Raw genomic sequence first — 15,917 nt, forward strand, 5'->3', positions numbered from 1 at the left:
GTTATACTGACCAAACTCCTGGTGAAGAAAGCGCTATGTTGACGGGAAGTGGAGTACCTACCTTCTCCCATTGGCATAGGTAGTGTCTTCACTAAGTGGTACAATGGCACAGCTGCATCAGTGCTGTATGTGTAGACAGGCCCACAAAAGTTTGTTTTCCAGAACGATTGCAAGATTATTGCAGTGCCCTTCCTGTATATACATATGAATAATGAAATTGTAGGAGGGAAAAGAATCAAACACCAATGTATCACAGCATGTCAGTGTGTACATACATGTATGTCATAGAATATCAGGATTGGAAGGGACCTCAGGAGGTCATCTAGTCCAACCCCCTGCTCAAAAGCAGGACCAATCCCCAATTAAATCATCCCAGCCAGGGCTTTGTCAAGCCTGACCTTAAAAACTTCTAAGGAAGGAGATTCTACCACCTCCCTAGGTAACGCATTCCAGTGTTTCACCACCCTCCTAGTGAAAAAGTTTTTCCTAATATCCAACCTAAACCTCCCCCACTGCAACTTGAGACCATTACTCCTTGTCCTGTCCTCTTCTACCACTGAGAATAGTCTAGAACCATCCTCTCTGGAACCACCTCTCAGGTAGTTGAAAGCAGCTATCAAATCCCCCCTCATTCTTCTCTTCTGCAGACTAAACAATCCCAGTTCCCTCAGCCTCTCCTCATAAGTCATGTGTTCCAGACCCCTAATCATTTTTGTTGCCCTTCGCTGGACTCTTTCCATGTACATGAATCCATACTACATCACAAACAAATGGTATGACAAACTAGCATAAGAAAAGATTGGATTAGTGCTAACAATGCACCATGGACTCATGCCACTGTGTGTAACATATATGAATGGTGAAGGTGGTGGCACACTAGCATACCACACTGTTTAGGGTGGATTTTAAACGTGATACTGGAGCACTAAAAAAATGAACAATCCTGGGGAAAATATAAGGTATATTATCAACAGCATCCTACAATTTATCATTAGTTTATATTCTGTGTGTCTATATTGTGTGTACATGTGGACACACACATAGAGAGAGAGATTAATCAAACACGCCTCAGCCTAAGTACACCTTCCTTGTACACCTCAATTTTTGGATGCTCTACTTGAGACACATGGGGCTGATTTTCATAGGTGGTGAAACGCTTACAGAACAAATGTGTGCACCAGTACTTGGTTTGTTCTTTAGTTATGGTCTCTTAGTTCCCGGGCCTAAGAGAGGCTGGAAGTTTGGAAGAGATGGAATATTCAGCTCATGTAGAGCCTCATGTTGCTCAATCATAGATCCTCTGACCAAATATCTGGGAGGCAGCATGATGAAGTGACAATAACACCAGACAGGCAGGAGACCCAGTTTCAATTCCTAGCCCTGCCACTGATCACAGTGTGACTTTGGGCAAACCATTTAATCTCTCTGTCCCAGCATTTCCTCATTATATATATGTGTGTGCATGTGTGTATGTGCGAGCGAGAGAGAGAGCACATGTGCACACAAACACACACAAATGAATGAATGGACCCAAAAGCCAACCGCACTTTATATTTCAGCCCCTTTTACTGATCATTTTGTATGTTTCAGGAAAAAAACAATTTCTCTTTAGTGCACTCTTAAAAAAATGATTATAGAATTTACTATGCAGTAAACCCACCGTGCAATCTGAGAGAAATATGATGCACACAGATTATTATGGATCATGTTCTAGAATAGTTTAAATAAAACAAGAACTGAGCAACTAATGGAAACAAGAATACTAATGTGAAATAAATGAAGCTATTCACATACTTTGTGGCCTAATTGATTCCTAATGGTTTAATTCCTTTGCAGTCACTACACCAAGATGAACTGGGTCCCTTGAGACACTGAAAGATTTAATGCAGTAAAATGAAATAATTGCATGACTCTCCTAGTCAACAGTCTGCAGAATAAGGGAACATTTTTGAGGAATCTGAGCACAGAATAGGCGTTAGGAATTCTGCATTCTACTCCTGGATCTTGTACTTTCTCTGTATGATCTCGAGCAAGTCACTTAACATCTCCATGCCCCATTTTTTTCCATCTGCAAAATGAAAACAGTAATATGACTCACAAGAGTATGTTATGAGGCTTAAACTTTAGCATGCCTTGGATATTAGCTGCTATGAGGTACTTCAGTTGTTCCTTGTTGTATAAGAAAGGGAACGGAAAAGAATATTACTAACAGTAGCTTTTACTTCTCCTAGGTGTATTACAGAATTAAAAAGCCTGACCCTCTGTTCCATTCTGGTTGCTTTGTGCTGTTATGGTGGCACCAAGTAGACAGAAAGCTGGCTTAACCATCCATCTAAGGATTCTCTTACATAGGAATCCCTGGATGACATATAGCCACCACAGTAGCTCCTACTCTACACTTCCCCCCACCTCCCACAGTCGCCTTCGCCTGGTGGATCGTCATCTGTTAGAATGTGCTAACGTGGAGCAGAACCTAAGGACCAGACTTATGCCAGAAACTGTCTGGGTCCTGTCTCTTGCAGCACCTGGAGGACTGGGGAGCTGCAAAGATGGCTAAAAGTCACCTTTGCCCTCCCTAACCGCACAGTGCAGCACCGAGTGCCAGAGAATCTGGCCCACAGTACATTTACATCAAATTAACACAGAATAGTTTTTAAAAAATTGAAACGGGGGTAACTAAAGCAAGCAGTGAAACCTCATTTTTATGATTATGCACAGCAATTAAAGAGGAACTGAAGTTTCTTTTATGTCAGTAGGACACAGTAAAAGCCAAAAGGCTTGTTTCTTCATTATTACTTTTATTCATTTCATACTTTAGCGAGCAACTTGAAAGCCTTGGTAGAACAAACAAGTTGCAATTGCACTTTAAAAGCTTAAAACCAAGAGGAATTATGCTTAAAACAAGAGGAAGCAACAACTTTGTTACCTGTGAAACATACACCCTGGAAAATGTAATATCTAAAAAGTGGGCTTCACACTAAATACTGCACCAGACCCAGATCCAAATTTCAGATCAGGGGTTTTGATTTGGGCCTCTATCTAGTAATATCCTTTACTTCAAGTCTTTAATATGGATCTCCATGTACTAGAGAGATCAGGGGAAATGATTCATGTTTTTCTTCCTTCTGTAATTAATATATTACTGTGACAGGTTTCATTCGGTCCTCTGAGCCCCTAGGGGCGATGGAGAGCTATGATCCCACTGGCCGGCCTCAGTCACACCTCTCAGGTGCTGGGGAATTAGCGGGGAAGGTGTGCCGGCCCGAGTCTGCGGCCCGCCCCTCAGGCAGGGGGGAGCGCCGGCCCGAGTCTGCGGCCCGCCCCTCAGGCAGGGGGGAGCGCCGGCCCGAGTCTGCGGCCCGCCCCTCAGGCAGGGGGGAGCGCCGGCCCGAGTCTGCGGCCCGCCCCTCAGGCAGGGGGGAGCGCCGGCCCGAGTCTGCGGCGCGCCCCTCAGGCAGGGGGGAGCGCCGGCCCGAGTCTGCGGCGCGCCCCTCAGGCAGGGGGGAGCGCCGGCCCGAGTCTGCGGCGCGCCCCTCAGGCAGGGGGGAGCGCCGGCCCGAGTCTGCGGCGCGCCCCTCAGGCAGGGGGGAGCGCCGGCCCGAGTCTGCGGCGCGCCCCTCAGGCAGGGGGGAGCGCCGGCCCGAGTCTGCGGCGCGCCCCTCAGGCAGGGGGGAGCGCCGGCCCGAGTCTGCGGCGCGCCCCTCAGGCAGGGGGGAGCGCCGGCCCGAGTCTGCGGCGCACAGTTCTGCTACCCAAGGCACCGACTCCACTGCGTTCCAGCCCAGGGCCCGGTCAGTGGCGGGAGGCGAAGGTCCTGTCGCTGGGTCAGCGGGGCCGTCCGTGCCCGCTGACCAAACACACCCACCCCACGGTGCCGTTCTGCCCCTGGGCTACTTCCTACCCGGTCTCTCCGGCAGGTCTCTCCAGTCCCTCCAGCTCGTCCGGGTATTCCGCTGCTGGCAGCTCCAGCCCCCCCTCTGTGTCGGACTCACGCCGGCCCGGGCTGCAGCCGGGCCCCTCCAGGTCCTCCGGGTACTCAGCGGCTGGCAGTCCTGGTTGCCACAGGCCTTCCTCCCAGTCAGGTTCCTCCTTGCCCAGGGCCTCACCTGGGTCAGCAGCAGGATCACGAGGGAGCAGCCAGCGTCTATCTCCCTCCCTGGTGCTCTCTTCACTGGGCAAAGGGCCCCGCCCTTTGTACTTCCTGTCCCACCCCTCCCCTCCCGGGGATTGGTGGAAGCTTGGCCTGGCCCCGCCCCCTCAGGTGGGGTGAGAGTGGTGGCTCTTTACCCTCTGGTTCGGAGGAGAGCCACCCTGACTCCCTACAATTACCTAAAGATATTTATAAATATAAATAAAGAGACTGAGTGATTGACTGACAGGAATTTTTAACTCCTTTTTTCAACATTCAGAATGCTGGACATTACAAACATATAGAAAGAACTGCACCAATTTTTAAACAGCAAAAGCCCAACTTTCCCTTCACTTTCCTTTTTATTTTGTAGCCAGGAGTTTCTAAATAAAAAGCATTTCATGCTGGCTGATTGGTTCTGTAGTTTCCTTCAGCTCAGCTCTCAAACCAGAGATTTATCTGAAGTTTGCTCTGCTTGTGCTTAACTTTGATTTGAAATTCAATCGAAAATATAATTGCCAATAGTTGTTAGAGGCTCAAGTAGAACAGGTCACTGAATGAAAGCTGAGGTTACTTGCTCTGTACAGTAAACAGGAGTTTGAGATGTGTCCCCCTCTGGGTGCTCCACTTGAGGTGCGCATACACCTTCAATCAGAGATTTTTTTTGTCAGTAGCGCTCATTTGATTTGCACATGTGCCCTAGCTCTCCTCAGTGTGGGGTACAAGGATGTATAGGGCTGTGACGAATGGGCTACCCTCAGTTCCTTCTCCACGACAAACACCAAGGAGATGAGTCTCTGAAGCAGAGGGGAAGAAGGGCAGGTACTGGAGCACCCTGAGTGACATACATTTTGTACAGTAACTGGAGTTCAAGATAAATCATCTCTTCTTCAAGTAGTGTCCCTGCAAGTTGGTCCACTTGAAGTGGCTCCCGAACAGGATCTTCTGAAGGATTGGAGCTTTGGAACTTGGTCTAGAACTAACTGTAAAACTGCAGAGACAAAGGCAGCATCTGCCTGAAAAGTGTCAACTCTAGAATAGTGTGTTGAGAGGGTATGGACTGAAGCCAGTGTAGTAGCCTCGCAAGTCTCTTCTTCCATATCTGAAGGTAGGTGTTTCTGGTGGAATCTTTCCTACTCTTCCGGAGAAGTTCAAGAAGTCCTGCTGAACAGGAGAGTTCTAACCCCGAGAACCATCTAGGTACCAAGCCTTGAGCTGCAGTGTGTTCAGGCTGGGATATAGACCGTTAGCCCTGAGTCCTGAGTGAGAAGACTGGGCACCTGTGGAAGTTTAAGGCTGGCCAGGAGGAGAAGCAAAGAAAGTAAGGGAACCACTCTTGTCTTAGCCAGGTTGGTAAAGTCACAGGCAGCAAGCACCCAGGACAGAACAGTACAGCAGGCAGCGACCTGGGGAGCTCACGGCAACCTGGTGGGCTGCAAGTATTTGCAGGCTGAGGCCCTGAGGCAATGACAGAGAAGGTGCTGGGGCCACAGGGAAGTGGCCCAGGGAAATCTACTGAGGATTCTATGGGGGCACCACAAGCAGTGGCCATCTACAGCATCCCTGGGTCGGGATCCAGAGTAGTGGGTGGGCCAGGGTCCAACCCTGCCCCCACTCACCACTGAGGAAGTGGCTGGACTAAGGGACTGCGACATTCCCCAGGAAGGGGGGAGCACAGAGTGTGGCGTCACTGAAGAGGACACTGCAGTCCTGGGAGTGACATGGGTCCCAAAGCAGAAGTGACAGCGGCGAGGCACCACCAAAAGAGGGTACACTGGCGGGAACAGCTAATTCCCATGACAGCCAGCAGGAGGCGCCAAAGTGGTGAGTTCCACCCAGTCACAAAATGGGAAAGACAATCCCGCTAAAGGTAGGAGGATAGAAAGGGCAGGATTGGATCTGGATCATGGGAGTTTTCATGGCCCTTAACCACAGCATCAAAACAAATGTTGCATGTTAATTATGGCAGGGGTCACTGTCCAGGGGAAAATAAGTTAGGTGTTATGGAATATTAAGTTAGAAATATATTTTCCACATCTATAATTCAGGTTGTTTGGCAGCAGACTTCTGAGACATGAGGATAAATTACCAGCCTAACTTTGATCTCATTTTGCTATCATCCAAATTACTTTTAATAATTTTAGACACCAAGCCATCCTGGAAGACTATTAAATCCCATAGGTGGAGATTTATAATCATTTTAAAGGAAAGAATGCCAATTTGCAGAAATAATTCATAATTCTACTCTTTTTTTTTAATATAGCTTGGAATCCTCCCAAAGCTATAAAGAGAAGGGACAGATAATGAGTTATGAATTTTCCAGAGAAGAAAAAATAACACAAAAGCAGGAAATCCCTGAGAACAATGTAAGAAACTAGAAGAAAGAAACCAAAGCCTTTTCTGAGTTTCATAAATAGGTCTTTGGGTTTTCCATATACCATGCAAGGAAAAGATTGTAAACAAACAAACATCAAGAAATCTAATACAGATTAGATCATTTATAGCTAAGGGATTTTCTAAGTTTCTCAGTGACCTATTATTAGATTCTTAAATGATCTGATAATGATCAAATCTATTCATATAAACAAGTGACTCAAGTTTACCTCCTTACAGTGCCTGGATTTTTTTATTAATATTTTCTTAACATAACAGTATAGATGTTCACAGACATACATGACTAAATTCTACTGACTGACTCAAGCAAATAATTCCCAAAGTGGGAGGGCAGTGGTTTAGTTGACAAGCTGGCTGTAGAGAGGCCACACCAGTAATGCTCCATTGCCTGGGGGTGGGGCGGAGAACAGGGAGATGGTAAGACACGGAGTGATGGGGGGGGAGTGACATGATCAAAGCAGGAAGCTAGGAAGATGTCACTGGCAGCAGCATTTGAAATGGACCTGAATGGGCAAAGTTGCAGTAGTTAAGGCAGGAGAGGAAAAGATTAGCGTAGTCAAGCTGTGAAATAATAAAGGCTCAGTTTAGAGCTTTGGCGATCTGGGCAAAGAGAGGAGTCATGATTTTGGAGATGTTATGATGGAGAAAGTCGCAAGATTCGGCTACATCCTGAATAGGAAGAGAGCAGAGTCAAAATTTATGCCCAGATGATAGGCCTGAGCAAGGGGAAGGATACTGGTATTACCAGTTGTGGCTGAAATTGGAAGAATGGAGGAAAACTTGCAAGGAACAAAGTTTTGGTCATGTTTAGTCTGAGCTCTTGATAGGACAACTGCAAGGTGATATCAGAAAGACCAAGATGTTGTGCTGAATGGAGGCGACAGATCAGGAATAGGCAAGCCTTGCTGTTACAGCACTGGCGTAGGACCCTGGAGGGCTGGGTTCAATTTCTCATTCTACCATGAATGGGACCTGGGGCAAGTCACTTAGTATCTCTGTGTCTTAATTCCCCATCTGTTGAAAGAAAGAAAGAAAAAGAAAGAAAAAGAAAGAAAGAAAAATTGTCGTTCACAACTCCCTTGTCAGATACTAAAGGGATAAGAACCATAAAAATATCTGAAGGTAGATTTGAGAGAGACACTGGTATAAAAACGTTAAAAGTTATGAGTGTGGATAAGATCACCTAAAAACAGGGTGTACAGAGGGAGTAGAAAGCAGAAATGTGAAGAAGACCCATCAAATTAGATACTGAAGTGATCAGAGAGGTTGGAAAAAGATGAGGATGGAATCATGAAAGCCACTGGATGACATGATGTATGGAGGTAATCAACCAGGTCGAAGGTTGCAGAGAAGCTGGGGAGGATGAATATAGAGGTGTGAGGATTTAGTCAGGTCATTGTCACTGGAGACTTCAATAAGAGTGATTTCAGCAGTTTCGGAAAAAGGCAGAACCAGATTAAAGAGGATGGAGGCCATAGTTGGAGGAGAGGAACTCAGTGCAGCAGACTGAATGGAGAAGGGGCACAGTCATGGAGAGATTCAAAAACAAGCAGTGGAGGTGGTGTCTCAGAGTGAAAGAGAAGAAATTGTTCTGATGGACTTAAAGTCCTGGAAGGTAGCAGCTCAAGAGATGGGAGAGGCAAGGAGACCTGATCAGTTAAGTAACTTGGTATTCTTTTTGCTCAGTGACTGAATAACAATGTTTTATAAAATGAGAAAACAACAAATGCCAAACAGCAAATAGTGTACTTCCAGTTTGGAAATTCTGCAGATTAATAATCCTTATCTCATCTTTCCATGTTCCCTAATCAGTTTTCTGTTTCATCCCCCATCTCATCCTGCCTGACACCTTACAGTCATAAGCTCTATGGGTCAGGGATTGTCCTTTTATTTGTCTGTACAGCTTCTAGCACAATGGGGTCCTGATCCTCAATTGAGTTTCCTAGGTTAATGTAACACATATTATGTCCACACACAAAATAGAGCATTAAGTTTGCATTGTAAATCACTGAAAAGCTAGGAGAAAAAGGAAATACTGTACCAGCATTTAGGTTGCCCCCGCCAATCATAATTCATCCCCCTTGTGTTCATGGATTATGATCACATAGTGGGTGCTAGTAAGAGGAGCACCCTGTGCACAGGAGATAGTTTCCTTGTTCTCAGTTTTGGTGCCCAGTGCTAAAGCAGCCTGTGGCTGCCTGGATGAGCAATTACAAGAAAACTCCTGTTGAGCCCTTGCTACCCGGGGCTGGAGCACGCTCAGTGCGGGCAGAATCTTCAGAGAATTTAGCTGCCAAATTCTAAGTCTCTACCAGACAGGTGCAAACAGTGAATTTTGGAAGCTTACAACTTGGCCAAATTTGGGTAGATTTTCCCAGGGATAGCAAAAGGCACATCCCTGACATCAGGTCAACATCCCTGCCAAATTTCTAGTGTACCTATCAACAGTGGGAAGACTTTTTAAACAACATTTGTCCATAATATCATTCTGAAACAGCTGAGCCATTAAAATGAAACTCAAAAAAAAGCCTGAGGCAGATTCCTGGCATGGAAAATTTCAGCCCAAATTATTCAATTTTGGCAGAGTTATAGCCAACTGAAAACATGGTCTTCACTGGAAAATGTTGGGCAAACCTAACTATAAGCAGCATTACCCCCACTGCCTTTAATATGGAAAATAATAGAGGAATAAAAACAGTGAAGCCACTAAGTTTAGCCACAAAAATACTGACCAATCTATTCTTGTATTATTTGACCAGGTCTCCAATGAAGCTATTTTTGAGAAGTCATGGGGTAACCACTTCTCAGGCTGTCCATCCAAGCTTAGTTGTACTCAGTATTGTGGTAGCCGTGTTATTCCCAGGATATTGAAGAGACAAAGTGGGGGAGGCAATATCTCTTATTGGACCAACTTCTCTCTCTCTCTCTCTCCCATTCATCAACAGAAGTTGGTCCAGTAAAAGATATTGCCTCACCCAACTTTGTCATTCAAGATTAGGAAATTCACCAGCTCAGAACCTGGTCAAAGTGAGTAACTGGAGCTCCAAACATCTGTCTGAACATAACTCCTTGCAGACTGAATCTCTTCAGCCAGTTTCAATGCTACTTTATATAAAACATTGTAATTTCAAATGAATTTATGAATACACAATATTTCCCAAGAGTGACACGTTGATTCATACAATTGTTCATAATCATATGGTAATTCTGAGTCAAACATGCAGTGTGCCTTGAGTTATAATTAATTTTCTACCTTCTTCTGCCTCACAATTTGTATCCACTAGAATGGGGGTGAACAGCAAACAGTTATTTGTTCTGTGTCAAAGGCTTGTTTGGCACTGTAAAATATAGATACACACACACACACACAGAGGAAAGACAGTGCCTACCCCAAGGAGTTCAGAGCTTAAATAAACCATTCCAACTGAAGCCAAGATGCACCTTGGGTCTGGTCCAAAACCTAGTGAATTGAAAGACTGTCACTGATGTCAGTGTGCTTTCGATCAGGCCCATGGTGACCAGAAAATTGAACAAGAGTGCCAGGTTTTTAGTTGTCTTTTGTTATAAACGTGTAGCAATGGTTTTAGAACTAGAATGTTTTGTTAAAATGTAGTGAAAATAGTAATTACTAGTGAAAATGATGGTGGAAATTGTTTGAAAAGTCAGTGGGGCTACAATGGCCCATCAATATAATCAGTTTTGTAATCTAGTGTTTCTGACAAGGTGTCTTATTTTCAGTCACTTATCCCAGCAAATATTCTTTTTGTACAGAAAATAGAGGTCCTTAGAAGGCCATTGTTTTCTTTAGAGATATTTTACAAAGTATGCATGATTTTTCCTCTTCATTATCATTTTGCCATCACTGGAGAGTGGACGGGGTGGGAGGAGGGCTGGGAGTTCCAAACATTTGAAGCAGGTTCTTCTGTCCATTTGTGTTTCGTGCATTTTTTTAAATCAGTAGATACGACATCTTGAAAGATGGACTGAAATATTCTCTGCTGCTTGCTGAACATGCAGACACACCAATATAAAAGCCATTCAGTATATCATGTACCACTAAGCCTGAAAAATTAAATTTAAAGATAAAACAGCATGAGCAAAGGATTTTTTATGGTTTCTTCTTGCACTCCTCTCCCAAACCCATTAATCCAATAGATTGCTTCATTTTTTAAAATAAGCCGTTAAAACATTCTTGTCAGCATCTCTGCATGTCATTAGATACCACAGCTATCTTTTCCGCTGCTGTAAGTATGTTGTTTGAATGAAACCTTGAGCCACTGGCTGCAGTATGGAGATTGTATTAGATGGGAAGAACTACAGATAAATGTCTTTCAAAGGGATCTGTGGGCGTGCATTGTCTAAAAACAGCACAACCTTCTGCTTTTGCCTACTTGTTCCTTGATTGAGAACTTGCTATGTGAATTAAAATAGTCATGATGTCACTATGCCTTCTGATTAGTTTTGTAGATTGCAGGTGGTGTGGCTTCTAAAACAGTGGGGAGGGAGAAGTGCCTTGCCATTGTCAAGTGGCTTTTCTTTTTCTCCTCCCCTTGGTGCAATTCATTCCTTTGATTCTTTCCCATGAAATAAAACATTTGTTCTGATCCAGCTTCTGAAAAGACTAGTCTCATCCACACTGGGGAAAAGTGTCACATGGTTTTTAACCAACACAACCCTGAAAGTTGTCAGACCTCAGTCATTTATATCTACGGTAAGTGTAAAACTTTCACCAGAATAAGGTACAAAGACCGCATAGTGAGTGAACATGTGCGTATTTCCATCCTTTGAAACTCATCCATTTTCAGGTCCTCCTCAAGATCTTTTTCTTTACTGAGAGTCCATAAAATCAATTGTGTGTCTCATACAGCCATCTCCAACACAGTTCATTACTGTGCTAATCTCCAACATTGCTAATCTATTTGCGTCCTTGTAGGGGCTATGGTTTCTGTAGCCAGCTAATCACTGAGAGGAGAGTGCAGGTGCCAGGACCATTGCATGGCAAACAGCATTCAGTGAGGAGATGGTTTCCTAAGGGAGTTGCTGGGAAGATGATTACCCAGTAAATGTGCAGCAACCTAGGGATATGTTTGGCTCAGATATTGAAGGTGATCATCTAGTGACTGAGCTCTTTAGACACATTTCATTGTATGACAAATCATGCTGTATGCAGTGTAGTTGTAGCCATGTTGTCCCCAGCATATTAGAGAGACACGGTGGTGAGACAAAATCTTTTATTGGACCAACTTCTGTTATGGTGGTGAGAGCTCTGTGTAAGCTTGTTGTAAGCTCTGTGTAAGCTTGTGAGAAGTTGGTCCAATAAAAGATTTTTTCTCACCCACCTTCTCTCTCTAAAATCATGCTCTAGTCATTTGTCCAGGCAGCTCCCTCTCTAAAATTGAACATTGTTCAAAACATGCATTTTTATAATATAAAATTTAATTGTGTGCAGTATGCATTTCACAATTAAATAGTTTTTCATACTTCTGTCTCCAGTCCAATTAAGTATGGGGATTATATTTCTGTTTTGAACTACTATTAGGATTTGGTCTAAATTATTCAAGGGGTCTAAAAATCAGGGAGTGCAAAGAATTACCCGCATCATTCCCAAGCTTCCATATGTATTTAAGCTAAAAGAAGGTTGCTGATCAGTATGTACTGTCACACAGTTAACAGGTTAAAATCTTAAACAGCAGCAAATATGTTTGGACTGTCATTTAGTGACTATAAGCCTAGAGATTCATGGGAAGAAAGATCTTTTTCCAAAGACATGTTCCTTCGGAGGTAGTTGTTGGAATATGAATAAAGAAGATGACACAGCAATGAGTATTATGTGGCTCCCACATATACATTAATACGCTTGAGTATAAAAAGAAAAATCAAACAATTGGCTGGGGATTTCTATAGGAATCTCACAGGCAGATTCACTTTCTTTAGTACATCTCATTACTCTACACCATGAAGGGCTTCAATAAAAGATAACACTAATATTTGTTTGGATCTTTATTCTAATTTTCACTCCAGGATACCTCAAACTGAGATTCACTTCAGTGCCAGGGGTTGCTGTAGGTGGAAAGTAGTGGAACACGGGTATTCTACATTTATTCATGCTGACATTCCTGATTTCAGCGAGAATTAGATACCTATTGTTTTTCTCTAAAACAATTAAGCAGGTTAGGCACCAATCTGCATCTTCAGGTGCTTAAATACTTTCAAAATCTGACCCCCAGTGCCTTGGACATTTTTGAAAATCTTACCCCAAATCAATGCCATACAAATTTGAAATTCAGGATTATAAAAAAAATTCATCAGTCATGAAATCCAGAGGGCCACCCTAGAAAGTTGCAAGATTATTTGAGCAATAAAAGATAACAAGGTGGACAGCATGTTTTGCTGGAATTAGCACCATACCTCTGTGGGTTCTTAGGGAGAGGGCCAAAACTATGAAGTGGCAACATACTGTAGGAGCGGGATACATATCTAATACTGTCTCTTGCTGCGATTATGAAGTTGCCATTATACAACTGCAAAAATATAAAAGATCATTTTAATGTGGATACATATTTGCATTAAACCAATATGTGGTTGCAAAATGGAAATAAAAAATTGTTATTAGAATAGCATGGTACTTTGCTATTGAAACTCTAATTGGAAGATCTCAACATTCTTTACATTAATTAATTTGCCCTCAAAGCCCTAATGTGAAATAAGCATTATTCTCCCTATTTGACAAAGAAAAGGTGATACTCTAAAATTAAGTTATTTTCCTGCCTTTCATACAGGAAATCTATGGCACAGTTTAGCTGCTAAGCTAAACTTGACTCGGCTGATAGTCAGTTTTCAATAGACCTGGAACAAATATTTGGTGCAAAACCTTTCTTCACTGAAAAATCCAGATCTGGATCTACCAAAATAATCTGAATTTTGATTGTTTTGGGCAAATGGTTATGTCTCAAAATATTTTCAGAACTGTCAGAACTGTTCATTTCAGCATTTCTAAAATGGAACATTTCAGTTTTACGTTTCAGAAAGACATATTGTTTTGGAATTTCCCTGAATTTTATTTAAAAGTGTTTTAAAAAACATCATTTGAAGCCACTAAACAAAATTTTTATTTAGAGATTTCTCTTCAGCCACCAAACTAAAAAAGTGAGTTATTTGTGTATCACTTCCTTGCATGTCTTACAGTTACTGTACTAGTTTTTACATTTCTTCTGCCATAGAGCTATATAGTGGACAGCCATTATAGTTTTTATTGATTCCGTAGAAATGGGACAAACACACAAAATCTGGATCTGGAACAAAACTTTCTCAAAGTTCAGATCTGGGACTTGTGTTTATACCCATCTTTTGCTGTACACAGTTGCCAGAGAGATCCAGAGACTATCTTAAAGTAAAGGAAATTCTGGTTTAATCTTTTGAAACTACTGAGGTAAGAACAATTTCATCCCTCAGTGACTCCAGGTACAACAAACCCCCAGCTAAAACTATTAAACCAATCATAACTGGAACTAATCTCACATCTTGCTGTTGATCATTTCCAGTGATTTGTACCTTTAAGACATTTAAAGCTCTTACAGTAAAGTAGGTATAAAGAAACAGAAACAAAGAGAAACCAAACAACAGCCGTAATGGGCTGTCTTAAAAAATATTTAGACTATTTATTATTACCCTGATTTATTTTACCTTTTAGTTCATACTAAGCATGACACAAATAGTAAAAAATAAATAAAAAAAATTCTGCATCGATAATACAAACTGCTCTTTATACACCTCAAGATTACTTTAATTGATCCATTTATTTTGATTGTGTCACAGATGGAAATGAGATCCTCATAAATCACAAGCACAAGTCAGCTTCAGTTAAATAATACAACATTGTCTCTGTTAATTCAGTACTCAACTCTGTAGGAAGTCAAAAGCTTTGGTGAGGTGCTAACACATTTCATGTTAATACTACACAAGTGCTTCTTGTCACCTGAAAACGTATTTGGAATACCCTGCAGAGAGCTTGATTTAGCCAGACATCCTTCCACAAATTATCCTGACCTGCCATTTCAGATGTCCATTTAGCCAAAAGGAAAATATGATCAAAACTTGCATTTCAGTCATTTGGGGCCAGAGCCTACAAAGTGCTAAACTTTAATCACAGGACGAGTCCTCATTTAACAGAGCTACTCACATAGTTAAAGTTAAACATGTATTTACGTCTTTACAGGTTCAGAGCCTTCGAACACATTTTCCTCTCAAGTTCAGTCTACTAAAGCAAAAAAAACTGAAGGATGAAATCACATCACAGCGCAATGCTTGAGTGGCTAAATTTTGTTGCATATTAGTCTATTTTTGTTTAACAATCCTCCCATCTTGAAATGTTCTAAGAGCATGAGGGAAAAAAAGATGACAAGGTTTTATTTCAAATCTCAAATGAGAAAGACACACAGAAAGCCAGTAACATTAATTTAATAACTGGTTATTTAATAGAGATGATTTATAAACACTGGGGTCAACACTGGGCTAGGTTTCTGCAACTTCTCAGACATCTGCAAAAAAAAGATCACTTACCTTATGCAGGTCCCAGTTTCACCTCTGCTTCCCATATGATGTTTAATTGATCACTGTATATTGCAATCTCAGTAATAAGCTTATGGTGATCCTTGAAATACCCATTTAGCTTAAAGTAGAGTCTAGGGGATATAATTTTGCTACTAGCCTACTACCAGCAGCAAAATCACTATCCCCTGATCCCTGTGCTGGCTCTGCTGAACATGGCACATTGTGGGGAAGGAAGAGCCATGCTTCTGCTCACTCGCTCCATAGGAAAGTAGCAGGTGTGCAGTACACAATTCTCCCTGAAGACTCAAGGTCTGGGAAGGCCGTACTGGTGCATGGGGAGAGTTGAGTCCCGTACAACAGTGCATGGGGACACAGCCCTACTCAGAATCTAGGCCATAGCTTTCAACAGTATGGACAGCTATCTTCAAAGTTAATATGTTTTGAATAGCTAGCTGGCTGTCAGGACCTTGTTTTTATTAAAAGCCAGCCATCTGCTTGGCAGACAGATATGGATTTATTATTTTGGATGCTTAGAGTCATTGAGACATCTTCCCCCATGCTCTGGCTGCTTTTAAGAATTTGAAAGTTTCATAATGTCAGAAAACACACAGATTCCCCCCAGCAGACTTGATATTAACAGTATTTGCCTACACAGCAGGCAAATTAATACAACCCTTCCAAGCCTCTGCCTCAGAATGTGTTGTGTGGGGGACAAGATGGCCTTTTGCAAGGTTTCTAGAAGGTTAACAGACGAGGCTCTGGTGCACCATAGGGGGAAGCAAATAATAAAGCTGTGGGGCCTTGACAAAGAACATCTGGCTAGACTCCTCTCCTGTTTATACTG

The 15,917-nt window shown here is 42.6% G+C and overlaps 1 long non-coding RNA gene across 2 annotated transcripts in view; it reads right to left on the reverse strand.

Annotated features, from left to right (window-relative positions):
• Positions 1 to 15,279, reverse strand: part of LOC140916890 (uncharacterized) — a 141,011-nt gene extending 125,732 nt beyond the window's left edge. The window contains exon 1 of one of the 2 annotated variants that reach the window (XR_012160683.1): positions 15,083 to 15,279. This is a non-coding gene — a long non-coding RNA (uncharacterized LOC140916890). Of the gene's footprint in view, positions 1 to 61; positions 181 to 15,082 lie in introns of those variants that run through there. The other variant, XR_012160682.1, reaches the window with a different exon arrangement.
• Positions 15,280 to 15,917: the final 638 nt, after the last annotated feature.

Source organism: Lepidochelys kempii, chromosome 9, assembly GCF_965140285.1.
Source record: "Lepidochelys kempii isolate rLepKem1 chromosome 9, rLepKem1.hap1, whole genome shotgun sequence".
Taxonomy (NCBI): Eukaryota; Metazoa; Chordata; order Testudines; family Cheloniidae; genus Lepidochelys; species Lepidochelys kempii.